This window comes from Taeniopygia guttata, chromosome 2, assembly GCF_048771995.1.
Source record: "Taeniopygia guttata chromosome 2, bTaeGut7.mat, whole genome shotgun sequence".
Classification (NCBI taxonomy): domain Eukaryota; kingdom Metazoa; phylum Chordata; class Aves; order Passeriformes; family Estrildidae; genus Taeniopygia; species Taeniopygia guttata.
In genome coordinates this window covers 39,290,629-39,312,648 of record NC_133026.1, presented here as the reverse complement: position 1 = coordinate 39,312,648, position 22,020 = coordinate 39,290,629, and the positions used below count along the sequence as shown (strand labels likewise).

General features: G+C 38.7%; 1 long non-coding RNA gene across 1 annotated transcript in view; it reads right to left on the bottom strand.

The window, feature by feature from the left end:
* Positions 1 to 6,350: 6,350 nt before the first annotated feature.
* LOC140682634 (uncharacterized) overlaps positions 6,351 to 22,020 on the bottom strand; it is a 77,254-nt gene continuing 61,584 nt past the window's right edge. Inside the window, exon 3 of the long non-coding RNA XR_012054579.1 lies at positions 6,351 to 7,167. This is a non-coding gene — a long non-coding RNA (uncharacterized lncRNA). The remainder of the gene's footprint in view (positions 7,168 to 22,020) is intronic.

Genomic DNA, 22,020 nt, shown 5'->3' with positions numbered 1-22,020 from the left:
TGGTCTGTAGGGATCCCAAAGGGGTTTGATTAGCACCATAAATAGGAAGTTCTGTTATAGATGTTACTAAGCTGTTTGAGAATCTTAAGGAACCTTGTTTATCAAAGAGAAATCACAGCTTTATGGATATGACTAGCCTATCTTTGGACAAAGATAAAAATATAACATGAAAGAGTCTTTGAAGACTATTCTATAACCCTTACTTGTACTGAGTTGCACTTAGCCTTTCAATGAAGTCACAGTGGAACAAATCTAATGTAAGCACAATTGCAGAAATATGCTTAATAGCAGAACAAAGTAGAACAGGTGCTTTCCCCTTGGCTTAGGGCAGTAATTCAAAGTTGCCAACAAAGTGGAAAGAATGATCTAGGAGGGTAGCTGGCCAGGTAATGCACTGAGCTATTACTCCTTCTCCTTAATCTTTGATGGGGGACAAAACACTGCCATGCTGTTTTAACTTTCTTTTCAATAAAGAGTTATCTACTTATACCTGCCTGCTGAGTGATTATCAGTCAGTGGTTTCCTTATAGTTCTGTGATATAAATTGAGGAAATAATCTAATAAAAAAGAGTAGAACTAGATTAAGGTGTATCTGTCTGTACAAATACAATTTTTAAAGAGTAAAAATTAACAGCTTTTAAAACACATTTTTACCTCAAATACTCTATTTTAAAATTATTTCTGTATAAATATAATGATCTATTAATTTCTTTTATGAGATGACAGATTGTACATAGTCACGGAGCTCATGGAGGGGGTGCCATTGGGAGAACACTTTCAGTCTTTGAAGGAAAAGCAACAAGTTTGCAGAAGACAGAATATGGCATATATTTATCCAAGCAAGGGCCTCCTTGGATCCTTCTTTTTGCCAGGATTTTCCTGCATGTAGTTAATAGCACCATGTTTTTAGGCTAATAAATGATGAAGTAATGCTTATTATATCAATAACTAATACATTGCCAACTGCAGGGGGCTATGGAGGCACAAATGGAGAGGATGTCAGCAGTGACTGCTCAGGTTATTCACCCTTACAACTGCAGTGGAAGGGAGATACATCTGGGAGACCATCCCAGTCAAATCTCAGAGTAGAGCAGCACTTCAGCACAGTCCCCATAGCAGATTTGCACTTGCAAGAAGAGCAAGCAATTCTATCTTGATGGGAAGATAGGGCATTGCTCACATAACACAGAGAATCACAAGAAAATAATACAGCAATTATTTACTATAAGAGACCAAGACAGATACTGCACAGACAGTGCTTTCCCCATGAGCATCTTAGGCCAGAAGAGCACAGGACATCCCTAGGAGAGAAGTAGGAGCTAGCACCAGACTGGCCTTCCACAAAGGTATGGAGTGTTACACCTAGGGACTGACCTGTGCTTGCTGCCTGCATTTGGATGAAAATCATCCTGTAGACTTAGACTATTTCAGAGACTCTGAAAAATACTTCAGTGAAGTATTTTTCTGTACTTGTGACTGAAAAGTTTTTCTGGTCCTTACCATGGGCTCACCACATGAACAACCAACTTCCGAGTTACCGCCATAATTAACTCTTATTCTTTCCCCCATAGTGAACTTTAGTACATGCTATGTTTATACTATTTTATGAAACTAGTATAAACATCTCCTCAATTACTAGTTTACTAATACCTCCTCCTACATAGTCTAGCTAGCTATTTTATCCATACGTTATCCTCTTTTGCTGGTTCATCTAACTCTGCCTAAAACATCCCCAAGACCTTCTGCCTATCAAGCACGGACTCTACCACTGCAGCTCTTGTAATTAAGACTTATGGTTGAATATTATTGAGCAGATCAAACAGTCATGGATCATTGAGGTGCATTACTGGTTTTCACTTCCAGAGGCTCTTCAATAGCATTACCTTCTGAATTGAATTTCCAGGAAAAGTTAAGCTGGAGATTAGCACCTCTGAGATGCTAGCAATTTAAAACACCAGCAAAAAAGGAGAAAAATATGATTTTGGAATACAGAAAAGGTGCAACCTTACCCAGGTACAAGTCTACAGGAGTATAAAGTGATACCAGCATCTTCCTGACTCGATAGGTCATTGTATATAATTTATATATAACATCCAAGAACAGGAATAACCCCCACCCCTTACTTTTGATTTTTCCAAATTTGCTGGTTTTGATGCAACTTTGTAGCAAAACAGAACTTAGAGCCATGTGTAAATTTCACACTGAATAAGTTGTGGGAGTCACTGTGACTTTCAAGAGTGAAGAGTACTGCAGGTGTGAAGAGGAGGCAGGGCATCATTTTGGTCATAGTTCCATCCCACTGGTGTAGATAGACATTGCAAAGACACCACAGACACATTAAAGCAGAACATGACACTAGGTTACGGGTGACAAAGATTCTGGCTTCAGCACAGAGGATTCCTTTCAACTTCAAGAACTGAAAACTCCTCCAAATCTGGCTTTCCAACTTTTATTTAATTACTGCTCTATGTTTTGAAAATCCAATTCTCTACTCTCCTTGTTCAAATAATTTAATTGTTTTCAGCTTGATACTTATTTTAGTTTTATTTCATCCTTCAAGACTGGTAAAGAGATCAGAGGTCCAAGCCAGAAAAAGGTCATGGATACCATTAGCCTTGCTGTTCTGTGGACGTAAAAGCTGGCCTTGCTCCAGAAAAAAACCTTCACATTTACTTCCCCTTCTTAGCTGCACAACCAGCAAAATAAATGTAGGGTCTATGGTAAGCTGTGCTGCTGGTAGGGCTGACAAAGGGGCAAGACTTTCATCCTTCCCCTCAAATCTTCCTTAGCTCGCAGACTGTCAAGTTGCAGAATTGCCCGTATCAACCTAAACTATTGCCTGTCTGAAGCTACTCTTCCATCCTTGCCAGCTGTACTTAATACTCTGCTGATGTGAAGGGTATGAATAATCTGGAAACTAACTGGCTAAGAAGTGAGGTGTATTTTTTTTTTTTTCTCTGTATACTTGAAGATTTTTGTATTTACTTTTTGCCCTTCATTTTCTTTGGAAAGCCAAAAGAAAAAGGAAAAATCCATAGAATAACAGGCACAATGGAAGTCTGAATCACCTGACTTGAAATTTGACACATACTAATGTCTTGACAGAAGTTTCACACAACCCTACAACTCAGGATCTAGAAATAAATATCACATACACACATTCAGGTCTTGAACATCGGCCAAAATATTGGTTATTGTGCAGATTCAAAAACTTCTGGGAGCAATCCTGCAAATGCTGACTGAGGTCAGTATCTCAGCACACAGAGGGCAGTTTGTAACTCAGCCAAGAACCATGGAGTGAGTTTCTAATTATTCACTATAGGCACCCCTTCGAATCCTGAGAGCTGTTTGGCTGCAGTCTCAAAGCACCCCTGGTCAGGCAGGGCCTTTTGGGTCTGCCTGAGCCATATTTTTGATTTGTATCTCCATCTCTGGTGATGTGGGTACAGCCCATGTATGCAGTGCTGCTTGTGGGCAGGAGGTGTGCCTCCATGCACTTGCTTTCCTCTCCCATGGGTGCAGCAGCATCTTGAAGACAAAGGCAGCAGATCAAGGTGGGATGAGCTTTGGATCACCCTCTGTCTCACCCCACACTGGGTCCTTAAGGAATTGTCATCCTTCCTTAGGTCTATAGGTAGTATCTCCTGGATCACTGTCTTTGTGCTCATGGCAGTATTCCAGGGCAAAAACTTGCTTCCATGCATGTGGCTTAGTACCCACAAGCTACACCCTTTCATCAAAATCTCCAAATTATCTAGAAAAATTGGTCAACTAAGTAGTACCAAGTAAATATGTTTCTCTAGCATAAGGTAAATCTATGGTCGTTACATTCCCAAAATGATCATCTCATATTCCTTCTCATATACAATGGGTTTGAGACAAATATCCAGTGCTGTGTTCTGATTATAAACACACAGGCAACAGGTAACCTACTAATTAGCCTTTCTATGGCTTTAATTTAATACCTAGCATATAAGGCTGAGCTTGTGAACATGCTGTGCTCGGTAGGAACCAACCACAAGTGCAAAAGCCTGCAGGGCTGCATCATCAGCTGCTATTCCACTATTCCAATATCACTTCTGACCCTAAGTAATTCATTGTCTTTGACAATATAAAATGCACACAAGCTATAAGCTCTAAGAAAGAATCTGCTTCTTTATTTCTATAAAAACCGCCAGCAACACTGCCTAAAAAAAAAAACAAACAAAACAACCAAACCACAAGTACTTTAAGAGGTTGCATACACATTTTTGGAAGTAGGTTAGCAAAAAGGAAGAAAATATCTACTTTGGCTTTTATGTTCAAAAGACAAGCATAACTCAAATCACTCTCTTCTGTTTCTGCATATAACTTTTGTTTGAATAAAGACAAGTGAACTAATACTGGTGATTAATTCAAAGATCTGCCATTATCACATACATAAAGAACTTCAGCACTAAATGAACTATCATTCTGGAGTAAATACTCACATTTCTCACATGTACATGGTACCAAATGCTCTCCTCATAGGGAGCTGACAGGTCTCCAAGGATATTTTTTAAAACTTTATTAAATTCTGAAGAAAATAAGATTGAAAAGTGTTCATTCTCCGCTATAAAATAACACAATCTTAAGCAAAGATGAGACAGGCATCTCACCATTATTTGGTTCCCTTAAGCAAACTTTAGCATTTTTTAATAATTTAATTGTTAATTAAGGATTAGGATCACTGTCTTTCATTAGGCAGCTCAGCTGCTAGCAGGTATGTTGTTAGATCTAGAGTTATTTGGTAAACTGATCTGTTTATTTTAAACTTTTTCCTAATTTTGTGTATATTGCATTAATTCCTACTACTTAGGGTTTCTGTCACTCTGCAGCTTAAAGAAGTGAACTGAAAACTCATGAGATTTTTTAAGTTCCTGCTGAATTTCAAGCTGGAAAGAACAAAATGAGCAGCACTATGAGCAGCACATAAAATATTTATTACATATGTAAATATCAGTCCATAAAGATAGAAACAACACACACATTTATGGAGAGATGCTGGTGATAGTTGTTAATGATACAGCATATTGACACTCAATCTGACTGCCTTCTTTGGACTCATAAGAATTTGAAAGAGCAAGGCAGACTTGAACAAGCTCTGTGGATATTTTAGCATTTAAAATAATTGTTTATCTAAAAGCCCAAATAAGTTTCTTCTATGCCTTGAGAAGGCTGACCTAGAACAGAGGCTAGATGGAGTTAAAGAAAAAAGTATGTATTTATTAAAAGGCCTCAATGGACACACCTTGGCAGTACAAGAGTCCAGCCAGGGCTACACCCAAGATGAACCCAAAATGGTCACAAAATGGACGACCAGTCACAAGGTCTCTCACTTTTATGAGTTCTGGTCCATTTGCATATTGGAGTTAATTGTCCAATATAGCTTTATGTTTGGAAGTCCCAGGCTTCTTGTTTTTCTCTCTTCAGTTCATATTGTTTATGCTCTTCTGCCTGAAATTTGGGTCAGTTATCATTGCTCTCAATCTAGAAAAGGAATTTTTTTCTACCTACGCAGTGAAGAAAGCTTACCATCCCTTAATATGAAGCTCAGAACTACACACTAAAGCAGTACAGAATCTGAAAAATATAAAAGCTAAAACCTAAGGCATCCCATTGTCTGGCTGGATACAAGTTTGGAATGTCTGGGTTCACTTTCCACGTTGTGTGTTTGCTTTCAATACCTATAAGAGCCAAAGTATAACAGTATAAAATATAACAGATGGAACTGGTGGTGAAAAATGTAAGGATAAACAAGCAATCAGTTGGAAATGAGAGATTTCAAGAGAAAGTCAGCCCATCATTATTGAAGAAAGCAGGTGACCAAAAAAAGAAAAAATGGCTCATTTTTTCAGGGCTGTGAACAAGAAATTTGGCGGGGGAAAAAAGGTAACTACACTGGTTTCTTCTACAGGAACACAAGATAATAACTTCCATATTCTTGGTGCTATTAAATTCATTCAAGGTAGCTGTACAGGCAATCAGCAAGAATCCAATCCAGAATGCAGACAGCTCAGCCAAGCTGACTGCACACAGACTCTAGGTAGCTTGCATAGACCTGCTTGTGGAAAACAAAAGTCAAAGCAACACAAATATGGCTCTATTTTAGCATGAAGCTTACAAAAGTTGAAAATATAAAACTCCTGCATCTTGCTAGCTGTGTACTACTCTTAAAAAAATAATTTTAAAGAAGTCTAAAAGTTCCTTTTTATTTCTAAAGATGAAAAGTAAAGTTACTTTTCTTATATACGAAAACATCAGCAGAGATAGAAGAAACATGATTCCCATTGCTGACTCTTTGATATGCACCATGCCTTGAATAGCCATGCCTTGGATAGGTGGCGGCAGACAAATATTGGATGACAATAACTTACAATTCCTAAATATTTTTCATTCCTCAAAATTATATATTGCTGTGTGCTTATATTCCACAGTGGCCCCATATAAACATACACTGTTTGTTTTTCAACTACTTTCAAATCCCAGATATTCCAGCTAACAACATTGATAACCCAAAAGACTTAGTCAACAGTACTGCATTTGCAAAATAAAAATTTATTTGTTTTCCTTTTTTCCCCCTTTTCTCTCACTCTCTATTTTGACCCTCTTCCTCAGGAGGCAGATATGAAAGCCTGCATTTTTAAATTCTAAATGAAGATTTAGTTTCCATACTGAAACCATTTTTCATGCTGAGGTTTACCAATTCATGCTAAGGATTACCAATTCTTTTTTTCACAATTAATAAAAGAACAGTCTTTAGTTTGCTATCGATTATTTTTACCTTTTTCTGGAGAAACCAAGAGGCTGTAGGCTCTCTAATCTCCCACAATCTGATTTGTCAGGAAGAAAAGCATACTTGTAATTTATCACCTCCCCTCTGTTGCTGGCATTATTTTGTATAGCAGAACAACGGGCAGAAGAAAGGATGAGAGGCAAATGCTGCATCTGCCCCTGGGGCACAGTTTAGTGAAGCAGTGAAGCCTGCAATCCCCTGGCCTTAGCAATATTCTCGGCACAAATGGCATCATTCCCTCTCAGGTTCTGTGCCTAACTTCACACTTGGGTGAAACGTCTCTCACAGGATCATCCTTTGACTCCCTGGTCAGGTGTTGCACTGGTTCCCTGTGAGGCAGCATTCGAGGACTCCTGGGATCAAAAGGAAGAGAGAGGAAGATCAACATCCACACTTTTCCTCTCTTTTCTTATTCTCCAATATTTGTATCCTGCTTTACTTTCTTGTAAAGGGCTCACAGTGCCCTTCATTTCACTTCTCAGATGGATATTTCCTTCACCACTGTCTGACGTGAATTCAGTCTGTTGGCCTCCAAAGTAGAAACAAAATTAACTGCTCAAAATTCTAAGGATTACCTTGGAGCTCCTGGGACTGTGAAAAATATCCTTTTCCAAAACAGTGCTTTCAGTGAGACCCACAGCCCTCTGCCAGGAATAGCAAATACCTTAAAGTCTGGATATGGGGTTCACTGTCAGAGGTAATTAAATCCAACTCTCAGCTAAATTCTCCCCATGGATCTGGAAATGAATAAATGTAGCATTAAAATGAAGTATTTGTTGCATCTGCTCACACTTTATGCCTCTTCTGTAAAGTAGGAGAAAGAGCCTGCCCTATTCCATGCACTTTCATAGGATACAAGTAAGAATATAACATTAACTTTGACAAAAAGGCACAAATTACAGAGGCCCTTCAGGTCTTTGAAATGTTGAAGTTACTGATAAATGCTACATCCATATGCAAAAGGCATACAAAGGCCACAGCAGGAGCCTGAAGTTAATCCCAGGCTACTGAGTGGCTCCTCTCTCTTGTGCTGCTACAAGAGAAAAGGATGGAGGCAAAAAGGAGGTTTGGAGAACTCCTCTTCTGGCTTCAAAAAAAAGTAATTAAGACCCTACTGCAAAATGATCTTATTTGCTAGGAATTATTTCTTGTGAGCTGAGCCAAGTGTACCGTGTGCTTGCTTTCTTTTATAGATGCAGTGCTGATGCACTAAGGGAAGTGATGGAAATTTTGTGCTACAAAATGAAGGAGTTGGTTTAACCCCGATTTCTCTTCTTCACAATTTTGAAAGTTGAGCTTTTTGTTTCCTAGAGAAACCTGGAGAAGGAAAATAACACCCAGCATATTAAAAAAAAAAAAATAAATAGTCCATTTGGATTTTTTAAAATTGAATTTGGCCAGTATGAAATGTCATCGTCTTTTCTTTTCAGTAAGTTTCTTTTCATGTATGTCTACACAGCAGAAGCAACATTCAGTGAATTTTACATCGTTTTAGGAATGCAAAGCATGGAAACAAATGGCACGCATAGATTTTTTTTTAATATAATTTTGGGGAGGGAGTGTCTTCAGGATAAAATTAATCTCTAAGCAGATCCTAAGGGACACCATAGGTAGAACATTAATGGGCTGTCTATATTTAGCCAGCGCTATAAGACGTTCATGTGGCAACCAGATTTATCATTATTCCCAGAGTCATATGTGGAACTCTGTGAAACCAGCTCACCAAGGATTAAACTTTAATAGTAAATGATTATACTCATAGTTCAGTCTATGCCTTCAGCTGCAGTAGTCACCCAGCTCAGGACCACGCGCAGCACTGTGAGATACAGGCAGCTCACCAGCGTTGTGTAGGCTATGGGATGAAAAGCACGGCAAGCAATGGAGCCTGGTGCCAATGCTCCTGTGCTGGTGCCAGCGGGGCTCCTTCCATGTTTGGAAGAATTGGTGAAAGTACAGGACTTTGGGGAGCTGTGCTAGCCTGGTTTCCTGACGCCACACTGCGCCACACGGACACGGCTCACCGCTTGGAGGCAGCTTGGGGATTTCTAACACGGTGCCGCCCTGCTTCATGGGGTCATATTGTGCAACCCTAAAGTCAGCCATTTAAATGTGAAAAGCAAAAGAAAGGAAATTAAAAATATCAACACCAACTCCTGACATAAACAGATGCTTTCTTAATTAGACGTGTATATATTTGTGCGTTGTTATTCTCTTCAGCTCTGAGAAATAGCACAGGTATATTATCATCTGCCTTAATTTTAAGTGGGTTTTCTGGAGAGGTTTTGCACTCATAGATTAATAAGTGCAGCTCTGATATTTACACTCACAACAAAACAGACTTATCAGTTCTGTCAGACATGATTTAGTTACAAATTACCAGACTCCACCCTGGTTATTTACAGTTGCAGCTTGAAGAAGGTGACCTTTCCCTTCCCTTGGAAATGCTCTGTTCCTCTGAGAAGTGCATGAAGAGCTGCAATCCTTAACAAATCTAGCACATATAGAGACAAGAATCATCCACAAAAGATAATTTGTCACCTTCTGCACCTTTTTTGACTCAGAGTGTGCCAGAACTCGGTAAAGAACTACAATAAATATTTCCCCCAGGTGTTAGACATATTTAATCTATACTTTCAATTAAAATCAAATTAATACCTTACTTTCCTTATATTTCCCCATAGATAGATTTAAAGCTGTGGGATCACCTGTGTTTTCCATTCATGAAAATTCCTTTCTCCTAAAGAGGTAGAATTTGCCCCTAACTGAGGGTGTAGGCATCCAGCATAGCCTAATTATGAAGTTGCTTTACTTCCTCTGTAGTCAAAGGCTAGTGATGGAGTCAAGCCCTTTAGAAGACAAACCACCTGAGCTGCCCTCCTCGGAACAGGATGACTTGCCTTTGGGAGGATGTGAGGTGACTGGTTAAAACTAACAGTTTAAACACAGGAGAGAGCAACATCAACAATCAACAGCTGCAATCTTCCAAGATTGCAAGAGATATGAAATGAAAATGAAGCAAACATGACCCAGAGGTAAAAGTGAAGTCAGGTATTTAAAAAATCCAAATACTCCTGCATATAAGATATTTTCAGCAACTGTTGATTTCTGATGCCAAATGTGAAGAGGGGGAAATAATAACTAAGATTTCCAGGATAAAATCCTACTGCAATTTTATGCCGTTTAAGGTTTATCCTGTGGGGGATTCAAAAGCTACGATGCTCAAAAAAAAAAAAAACCCAATACTGGTCAGCAAAAAAATGCAACAAAATAATATCTTAGAAACCATGATGGCAAGCAGACAGTAGCACCAGACCTCCTTTGGCACCTGCTCAGATGTGGAGCATGATTACCATCATGACAGAGAAAAATCCACATGCACGACAGGACCCTTGACCACACCTGCAGGTTCGCTGTTCATTTGCAATCACTGTTTGTTTTCCTTTCAGTAAATTAGCTTCTCACCAGTCTCCTGGCAGACAATCAAATCACTGTGTATATGATACTCTGAGGGAGAGCTCTGAGGCATCCAGGAGTATAGGAAAAGAAAAAAACAGCTAAGTAATTTGAACTTCAGTAGGGTGGGGAGAAACCATCTTCTGCTCATCCATGTAGCCATCATGCTTCGTTATATAGAAAAATTCCATATATATTGAGCCACCCCCAGGATGTTACACCTATGGATAGCAGAAGACATCCTGTATTTGACCCTATTTTTTATAGCTCTTGTCTTTCATATGTTTTTATGGGATGGATAAGATTGTTGACAATTAGTTTCAGCCTGCAAGCTACTTGTTGTTGTTCTTAAATTTGAGGTGAACAGCACAAAACATTTTGTTGCCTAGATATTATTTTCCCTTCTGAGCAGGAGCCAAATATAGCAGTATGGACTCTGCGCTGGGAATTGATTAACGTGAGCTCTCTTCAGCAATAAACTCTGATGGCTAGCAGCAATGGTTTGGGCTGGCTGACCAAGAGTTGCTCTGCATTTCCTCCCACAAGATAAAAGCAATGTAGAATCCAGCAATACGTGTAACCAGTTATTTTTCCAGTAAAATTGTTTTTCAAGGCTTACTTTCACTTGTTAAAACCTGTCTTTTCACACAGCTGGCAAAACAGGACAAAACCCAAACAAACAAACAAACAAACAACAAAAAGGCAAAGTAATAAGAATATCCTAGTGAGGGAGTTTTAGTAGCTGTATGGTTTTCAACAGAAGCCAGCCAAAATTCAAAACTTAGGGGAGGATTAGTCCTTTCCACATTCAGCTTCATTATTTCTCTAAATTCTTCATAGTTAAGGCTTAGCTTATCCCCATGCTGGTTTCCCTTGTGGGCCTGTTTTCCAAATGATGAGTAACAGTTTGGAAGTGAGTTTCATTCCAATTTCCTCACCCAATTTGCACTCTCAATTGGATCTAAAAATATTTTTAGTGGAAAGAGCTCTATAAAAGAATCAGAGAGTCTTGATTTAACCTCAGCTGGCAACTAAGCAACTTGCTCCCACCATGCACTCCCAACAGGATGAGGGAGGAAATCAAAAGAGTAAAAGTGAGAAAATCATGGGTTGAGATAAAGACAGTTTAATTTGACAGAAAGGAAGGAAAATAATAATAATAGTAATGGCAAAAGAGGTAGAATATACAACACAAGAGAAGCACAATGCAATTCCTCACCACTTGCCAACTGGTGCCCAACCAGTTTCCAAGCCAGTTTTCTCCCCAGTTTATATCCTGGGCATGCTTTCATATGACATGGAATATCCCCTTGGCCTGTTTGGGTCTGTTGTCCTGGCTGCGTCCCCTCCCAGCTTCTTTTGCCCCTCCACCCTTCTTGCTGGCAGGACAAGAGAAGCTGAGAAGTCTCTAATGTAGAATAAGCACTGCTTAGCAAAAACTAAAACGCCAGTGTGTTACCACATTATTCTCACACTGATTCCAAAACACAGCACTGCACCATCTACTAGGAAGAAAATTAACTCTATCCCAGTCAAACTCAGGAGAGAGTGACAGCATTATCTTCCTTAAACGTAAGATTAAGCTGTTTGAAATAGTCTACCCCAAGCACCACTGGTTCCCTTTTGAATGAGAACCGACACTGCATCTGTGGAAAATCCACCATCCAAGTTATCTTGGAGTCATAACATCTAGAAACCTAGACTGATGAAGTCCTGGATAGGCAAGCACAATAAAGAACTACATTTCAGTAGAATGTCATGAGATCAGATTGTTTCCACTTGATATTTTATGTCTGAAAAGTTGGAAATTTCTTCTTTAAAAATATTGCGAAAAAACCCTCCCTCTCCCCTACCCAACATCAACTCTAGCAATTTTGTTTGGGCTTTAGATACTAGCTACAGAATTTTGGTGATGCTGGAAACCAGCCATTCATTCAAACAATTTTTGCACATCAGAATTTTTCCAGTGCCTCATACAAATTTAGTTCTCACTCTATCACTGCTTAATTTCCTTAATAGCCTCTTATGATGGATATGCCAATGAAATTAAAGTCAAGCACTTCAGAACATCTTTTGTTACTATTTTCTAAAAAGATTCAAGAACATTTGTAGGCCCTGTGATGTAGTAAAGAGTACAGCTGAAATCAGCAAATAAAAGAAATAAAAACAGGGTGATTATCTGATAGCCTGTTCTCTTATTAAAATTTCATAATCAAGATATCTAACTTAAATCCTAGTCCTTGAATATTCTTCAAGATAGCAAAAAGGATTTACAGTGTTATTGTTTCCCATATGCCAAGCACAGAACACAAAGAAGCAGTATCTAAATACAGAATTATGAGTATATGAAGAGATAATATGCAGCTGATTCCTTCTGTCCCCACTTTCAGGACTCCAAGGACATAGGAAGAGGACATGAGCCCAAACTCAACAAACTAAGTGTGTCTGCTAATATTCTCTCTGTCCTCTTATGCCATGACTTTACTAAACTTATAATTCAGCCATTTGGAGCTAGCTAATGGTTTCAAATGAAGTTGAATTAACCAAGAGGAACTCTGGCCATGACCATACCCTTTTGACTCTAGGAACAGCCTGGGTGGGATTTGCTGTACAGGCTGACTGTGATTCCCTAACAAGCAGCAGCTCTTTTGCTCCAGCAAGAAAAAGAAAGCAATAATAGAAGGTCTGAGGCATCTCAGGCTTCAGCAAAAGAAATCTCTTTTTGTACAGAAAATGCCTTCTGCATTTATCTATGATCTAAAAGGAAAACCTCCTGCTTGTGCCAGAAGAGCTCAAATATATTGGTGAATTGTTTTATCACAGATGTATCTCTCGAGTTTTGAAATTACAAATAACTGAATCTTGCAATTAGGGAAGACAGTACCACCTCACCCACAACTAAGTGTTTTATAGCCCACATCAGCAAAAGTATTTTTAGATCAAACTGGAAGTGCAGTGAGAGCCTGAAGCTGACCAGAATCATAATGCAATGGAAAACCTCACATAGACACCTGTTTCAAAGAGATTCCTGACTCCATTGGCAGATCAAAGAGTGTCAGCTACTACTGATAAGCTCAGATAAGCCCCTGGAATTCTGGATGCTTTGCAGATCCCAAACCTCTTAACATAAGAGGCTCACTTATCACAGTTTCTTTGGGGTCTCCCAAAGAATTTGAAATTAACTGACAAAATTTCACAGTGTGTAAAAGAGGATATCTTGGAATGAGCACCACATTCCTTTTTCTCCAGGCCAGCATGCTTGCCCTCACAGGTTCATCCCCAAGTGCTCAGTGAAGTAAATTAGAGAGTAAATTGAATGGCAGTTCTTATTTTTATTTCCCCTAGAATTAGTGGAATAACAGCTAGAATACACACAGACACAGATAGCTAGAATGAGTATTATTTTTCTGTGAAGCAATTTCTCTCTTGCCCTCTCTTTATCTGTCATATACACGTACTCTATTTCCTCTTCTGATGACAAGACTGACCAGGGTGCTGATCAGCCACGTTGCTGATATTGACAATGACAAATCCCTTCCACAGCTCAGAAGAACCTTAAATAAATTCTCTCAAGATACTGGCAGACATTCTCCTCCTTGCTCTGTCACTCATGGTGAAGGCTGAAAGGCTGATTAGAAATTATGCAGGGGCATTCTAGAATGGAAAAAATCTCCTTGATGGGGAAAAAGTCAGAACTATAAAATGCATTTAATTCCTTCTCTTCCCCCCTTCAGTTTTAATTAGGATTAAAATGTCTCTGCCAGATATTTTGGAATTACTTTCATTTTCTTACACAATGCACGAGTTTATCTGCTGCACATTATCCTGAAAAATACTGGAGAATTAACTACTGGAGATAAAACTGTTGGAAGGCAAACACATGACAGAAAAATCCAAGGCTCTATTCATTTCCCCACCCCCTCAAGAGCACATGCGCATCAAAAGCTTGTGGCAAAAAACCAGCCCTAACATCAATAGCAACCCATTTTTTTCCCACAAACATATTTTCATTTCATTGTAACAGAACCCTGTTTCTGGGCAAATGACAAGCAAAAATGTTGGCAAGAAGTAGAATCTTATCTGGTCAGGGCTTATCAGAAGTTTATAGATTGCATTGAGCACTTCTCAGGACTAGGTGTATCATCTCCCAGTAATTTCTCATGTTTTATAAATACTACAGAAAAAAAAAAAAACAACCAAAACTCAGGTCATCACACAGAAAGCCAAGTCTACCCTCAACCCAAAGCTCACAGTGTTTTTCTTTGTACAGCCATTCATCCTGTCACCCTTACACTTTCTGTTCCTCTCCTAACATGTTGTGCTCAGCTATTGGTACTTTTCACATTATGCAGATCCAGGGCATCATTTAAGACCCAAAACTTTGAGCCACATCCTTGAAATCGGGAGCAGCTATGTTGGAGTCTAGCAACAAACAGGACAAAGCCTAGAGGAGCTGTGGTGAGAGCCACCAGCAGCCACAAGCACCTCTCCATACAGCAGAGCACTAAGGTTTTGATGAAATAGAAGTTCCCCTTCAATAACAAAAAGCTTGGAAGCAACAACCTATGCTTGCATAAGGGAAAAAAAGAAAAAATTTATTACAAATCTGTGGGATTTGGTTTAGAGAGCTTTCAGAGCCAGGTATATCTGCTGATGGTGACAGCACCTTTGAGTAACTCTAGGAGAGTACAAAGCTGTACATGACATTAATATTTACCTTTAGAGGTTTTACCCAGCCATAATTGTACAAATATCCACAGCAGGAACTGTTGTCATGAAGGACCATGGAAAGAAGGCTGGGACTGTGACTCAGCCAGCCTTGCAGACTGGATGGATTGCAGGCTGCATGCCTGATGTGCAGCATCCCCTCCAAAGCACAGGCATCTCCATGTACCCCAGTCAGCCAAGACATGCACATCCTGTCCTGTCTGAAGGGACACACCTTTAGTGGGCAGGACTCAATCGAGGGGTGGAAGTTCCATCAAGGGAAGGGTGGCTGGTAGATTCCAGCAGGATGAGTGCTTACAGGCAGTCAGTATAATGATGGTTATGAAGCAGCACAGGCAGAGACATCTCTACAGTCCTCTCAAAGACAGAGAAGGCTCCAAAAGTGTTTGAGACACCTTCACACTTGAGAGTGTTCAATAAACTTGTTTAGTGAGATGAGGCCAGCCACAACAGGTTTATAGTGTCTGATGATATGCTTTGATGCAAGACACTAAACCAAATGGAGAAATTAGTCTACTCCAATGACAAGTTACATGTTCCTTTAGATTAATCATTTTAGTAAGAAAGATTAACTTTTCAAAGCACATTGTTCAGAATTTGTCATGATGACTGATGATGCTTCTGTTGATTTCATAACAAATTTTGCATTTAAAAAGCATTTTATAATCTTTTGCACCAAATTCAGAGCTATATATCCACCTGTCTAGCTACAGCTAATTTGCAGGCAGATGTAGCCCCAAGAACATTCATACCATTGCATTATTTTGAAAATATATCCCCACATTTGTGGGTCTACTGATTGAATTATCTCCCTTCTTATGAAGATCAGGGTACTCCAAGTCTTTCTGTGAGGACCATTTTAGAACAAACAGAAGGAAAGAGGCACAGAATATTCAGTGTTTACCTTTCCAAATAAAGAGTAGAAAGCTTTTTTGATTGCTAAAACTTCCATTATAAGTACATAGAGAATATGTTATTAGTGTTGGTTTTAAGATCCAGCTTACTTTTGTGCAGGAAGATTTTGCTCCTTGACAAAAAAAAAAAAAAAAATCATACATCTGTTTATTTTTGATCCCAGTAAGAGAACATTAAAGTTTCAGAAATCCATTTTCTTAAATATTGCCCAAGACTCAAAACTTGGAGACTGAAGACAGAAAAGGAGATTGTGAGACAGTGAAATAAGGTGTCTTGTGTTAGGAGAGAAGCAAAAATATTACTAATAGTTAATATTTATAAAGCAGAGGTGCATTCCCTTGTACATTCTCTTAATTGTAAATTAACTTGTTAAGCAGAAATGTGGATTCTGGACTGTTGATCTCATTTGGTCTGAAAAATCCCAGTACAACTACATAAGAGCTGATGCTGGCAAAAATTCAAGCACTGAAAAACCCAAACAAGATGCTTTTTGATCTCTCCACACATATGTTTGCCACAGGTGTTTGTCTCTGATATGTTCACAGTTTAAAATTAATTGGCCCAAATGCTAGGAGGAGTGGTTTGTTTGGAAGCTTTTGGCACATTGGGTGTTCTTCTCAGGATAGAAAAGTTCCAGTTGCAAACCTGCTGCCAGTACTACTTAAAAATATCAGAGTGGTATATCATCACTGCTGTCTGTATCCCAGGCTAAGCTCTGTTGTCCCTGGGTCCTTTTCCTAGCCAGAGAGGGCATCGCCAAACAAGAGATTTCCTGTGGAATTCAAACACAGACCTGTAGGAAAGCAACTGGCCAAATGGTTTCTGAATAGAGGAGCTGCAGAACCAACCAAAAATCTCAGGAAATATCTGCTATCAAGCTACGGCTCTACAGTGGCAGCTATCTATGTCCTAGAGAGTTAAATCAATTTGACTTGAAGCTCTTCTTTAGGATTACACTTTACTCACCTTAAGATGAAAAAAACCTAGTAATTATCTGTTAGGAGGTTCTTAATTCATTGTTCTATTTATATTTTAATCAAACGTGAAACTATTTTCTGTGCATTGAGAACAAACCTTAATTCAAAGGTTTGTTCTTGATGTCCAATGGCTCCAGGGATTCTAGTGCCTCGTGAAAGAGAGTTGCAGTTCAGTCTTCAAAGTTTGGACAGCTGGTACTGTAGGGCATATCCAGGGAAGCACAACCAGTCCTCCTAATCCCACAGCAGCTTTCCAGTGACTCAGTCACATTATCTCAAAAATTAGGTGTTACTTTTCCCTCTGGCAGCAGTCCTGGCTTCTGCCTGACCAACATATTATTTGTCCAATTTCCATTGCAAAGTCGTTTTTGCAATAAGATTGACTTTTTGCTCTTATTAGCACAGAAAAACTAAGGTAAAGCACGGAGTACCTCAAATCCTTATAGATTAAATAATAGATAATTAAAGTTGTCAGGCATGCCATGGAAATTTTCAGATTACTTAACCCCGTTTGTAAACCAAAAGCTAATATATGACCCAAACAATTAGAGTCTGCGAACTTTCACAGACAGCCTAAAGGCAGCTGTAGCAGGTAAGACAGAGCAGCAATTTGGAAAGAGAATCAGGCAGTCAAGCACTGTTTGTCAGGATAAAGCTTCATTAGGGTAGAGAGGGAATCAGGTAATTGGAGTGCACTTGCACATGCATTCAGCTTTTGAAAACATATTTGAGCAAATGGCTTTGCCTAGACATAGCAGCACACTCCTAAAATAAATCTTTCTTTAGTTCTTGTTCAAGTGAGGTAGGAAAGAAAAAGGAGGAGGCAAGTTATCCCTTACAAAGTATCAGCCCACCCGCACAGTCCTAAGGACCTGGAATGAGAAGTGTCTGGGCTTCCATTTAACTCTGCTCAGCATTTTCAAAATAAAGGGGAAAAAATAGAGAAAAGAATTAAAAGCAACAGTGGATAAAGAAGAACAAAGCAAGAAAACTGTGACAGGAACACAGAAAAGGGTGGGCAAAACCACTTCAGACTTCAGTAAGAGTTTCTGGTACATCATTACAGCTTATTTAAATCAAAGTTTTTGGAGGGCTTTCTGGAAAATACACCATGCCGTTTCTGTAAGAGTGAAACAAAAGTAAATTAAAAAAAAAAAAAAAAAAGGAAAAAGAAAAGCAGCCTTTGCAGTTACATGAAGCCAGACTTGAATAAAAAAGTGGAACAATAGTGTGATTCCTTCCAAAGAAAATTAGATGTCTCTTTTTTATCTTCTTTCTGCTGTTTTACTGAGGCTTAAGAAAAACAGAAAGTTGAACGTTAACTTGTCTGCTGCTCTGTTTGCCTCACAAATATGGGGGATAAAGGATGGGTTTTTGAACTTATCCTAGAAAGGAGAGGGGGAAAAAAAGAAAAGCTAAGCAGCAGCTTCCCCAGACTGCAAACAAGGATGAGAATGATCTTAACCCAGAGAAAACCAGTGCCATGGGAAAGCACTTGCTAATACATTTTAGAAATCTGGTGCTGACACACAGCGCACGTGTTGACGCACACACCAAACCAAATGAGGGAAACAGGGGAAGACAATGTGGGGAATGTAAAAAAAAACAAAACATATTACTAACTACTTTTTTATTTTTAAATAATATATGGACTGTTATAATTTAATCAAATTATTTATGTACTTTTTAAAAAACATTACTCTTCTTCCTTTGCATCTCTTCCCTTGCGTGAGAGGCAGGATTCTATGATTCTACAATGGGGTCATCCCAGTGAAAAATTACTACAGATGTATCTGAATCAGGAGGTGCTATCAGTCATCCTGATAACTCACTGAATCAGTCTGCAATCCCAGACCAAAAAAATCCCTTTTCACTAGAAATAGTTCTACTGAATTAAACTGAACTTCTGAAAAGTCAAAGGAGATTTTATTTTTACATATATGTGTATGTGCAAACACACACACACACACACACATACACAGCAGATGGTTTCACCTCATTGCCTCCTGTCTCTGAAGAGATATTTTATGGTAACCAGTGCATATAACCTTCCTTAGAATATAATATCAGTGGCACAGTGATTCACACTCTCAGATTATTAAGCAAAGAATATTCACTGAAAATAGTCTTTCACTAATTTCCCACACAACTTTAGGTACAGGCACAATAGTTACAGGCAATAAATAAATATTATGTTCCGCTGACATTAATGAGCTAAAATATTATTTGCTTGCCTATTTGGTCTCTAACACAAGTCCTTTAAAAAATCTAAAATGATTGTTTCCCCAGTAGCCTTAACCAACCAAAATAATGACAAATTCTTCAAATTTATACAATATAAATCTCTACCATCCTCTGCCAGGTATTCCTGGATAAATAATTCTTTATTTGTTCAGTTTAGAATAGTCGAGGCAGTGCAACATTTACATACAAATGCCTCCTTCTAGCACATAAAACTGTGAATTTACATGATAAGTTTAGAATATCATTAGAAAAAAGGAGCCATGGGACACATCCTGCTATCAGCTACAGTATTTTAAGCCTGCAATGAACCTGAATGGAGCTTCTCCAGATTTCCCAGGATTAACATAGGGGGTGAATGGCACATTTTCTTGATAAAATTTCCATGTGCTGAAATGAGTATAGAGGAGGAGTTTAGGCAGATACCATGCATAATAAATTGCCCTTTTTTTTCATCAAGAGAGATAATATAAGAGTAGATTTTATATACTATACCAGCCTGGGTGAAATTAATAATTTAACTTAAGAATGACTGTGTAAAATAACAATAAAATACAGATATATGCTCAGGCAGGTATTTCAAAGGAACCAAATAACACAGGCTATAGAGAGATCTTGCTCCAAGATCTCTCTATCCTATATATCCCACAGGACTTCAGAATAATTTCTGAAGGTGGTTTTTCTTAGCTTTTGTAGGCTCCTGTTATTGGTAGCCTCCAGCTAGATACAGAGGGATTTCCACAAAACACAAAAAGATTTGAATTTCTTTAGTATAAACACATTGAGACGGGAATCAACAGAGATGAACCAAGTTTCCATCTCTGCCGCAAGTAGCTATGAGATCTTCACCAAACCACTTTTGTTTTTGGTTCCCTTGCCATTTCAGCCATCAACATGATCAAAAAAATGGGTTGTCATGATCATTCAATAGGACGTGGAAGCTCCCAGAGCTGCAATCTGCAGTTCACACACTGAGCTCCCTGCACTAAATGCATTCCTCAACACTTAGGCTGGGTGTGAGTGCAGGGTCAACAGGAATCTACAGTGAATAAGGAACTATGAGAATGGTCATGCTCACATGGTCATGTGAAAATAGTAGATGGAACTTAATATTCAAGTAAATTTACATTTTACTTATTTGTGGGGAAAAAGCATTTGCAAGTAGAGGGGTTTTGTAAGCAGGCTCACCTGAATTATGAAAATAGATACGTATTTTTGATACAAATTTATTACTATCTTTAATATTAATGCTTCAGGGCGACCACTATATGAATGTGTTTATCAACCATTCATTAATGCAGTTCGTTACTGTAAAATGATGCACTTGTGCCTTGTTAAAGCATTACTTAGTGTTTCATCAACATTCCCTCACATGTGCTTCAAATCAGGTTGTTGAAAATATTTGTAATAAATTCCTAAACCATGAGTGATCATAAAATTGTTTACATACACAGAGCCTACTTTACTGTCTCTGGACCTATAAATCATCAGGCCATATTTCTTGACCCCTAGAAAAAAATACTTTTTAGTTCTAAAATGTGCCTAATGGATACATGTAGTTTCAGCTCTAAAATAACCTAATCCATTATGGTTGCAATGTATATATTATTTGTAACAGGCTAAAAAGAAATCTTAAAATTATTGTTTAGAGGCATCCGAATTAAAACATCAGAAGTGTCGTAAGAGACTGAAAGTACCTGTGGTTCACATAAAGCCTGGACAACAACATGGCAAAACTCCTTTGAGACTTTAATAGATAACAGAAACATTAAGAAAGCTTTCCTTGTATGTTTTCAAGCTGTTGCTGAAAGTTTCCCAATTAGGAGGAAAAACCGCATTTAATTAAAATTCAGTCTAAATGTCATGTTTAGTTATAGCTATAAAGGTTTTGCACTATTGAGACAAACATAGTCTACTATTATCAAAACCAACTGATTTATAATTTATAAATGGAAGGTAAGAATAGGTAGGTAGATGTACTCAGAACATTGTGTTTCCAATGTATTGCTGTATTTTAAAGCCATAAAAAAATTATCTGCCATTCAAGCTGTCCAAGAAGTAATTTGCAATTCAGTACATTGTATTTTAATCAATAAATAATCATGAACAGAGGAGGTCATGATTTCTCATGTAATGAGCCTTTGCTGAGTTTCATGGAACAGCTCCCTTTCATGGATGCTGAACATAAAAAAAACCCCAAATATAAACTGCCAAGAGCCTTGCAGTGTGAACGTGTTATCCCACTGTTTTGAGGTGAGGCTTTGAATTACACAGGAAAAAAAAAAAAAGAAGAGAAAACAGAAAAAAGAGAGAAATAAACTTTTCATGGTTTTCTGATAAATTGTATTGTAAACTGTTATCATAGAATCACAGAATAACCTTAGTTGGAAGGGACCCACAAGGATCACCAGGTCCAACTCCTAGTGCTGCACAGGATATACCCAGGAATTGCATCATGTGCCCAGGAACACTGTCCAAATGCTTCTTGAACTCCGTCAGACTGATGCTGTGATCACTTCCCTGGGGAGCCCGTTCAGTGCCCAACCACCCTCCTGGTGAAAAACGTTTTCCTCATATCCAACCTAAACCTTCCCTTACACAACTTCAGGTCATTCCCTCAGGTCCTGTTACTGGTCACCAGAAAGAAGAGGTCAGTGTCTGCCCCTCCTCTTCCCCTCACAAGACAGCTGTAGAACACAATGAGTCCTTGGTCTCCTCCAGTGAGCAGGACAAGCCAAATTACCTCAGCCAGTCCTCGTGTGACTTGCCCTCTAGAAGATCCTTCACCATCTTTTTTGACCTCCTTTGGACCACCTCTAATAGCTTAATGTCTTTATTATGTTGTGGTAGCCAAAACTGCCCCCAGCACTCGAGCCCCAGTGCAGAGCAGAG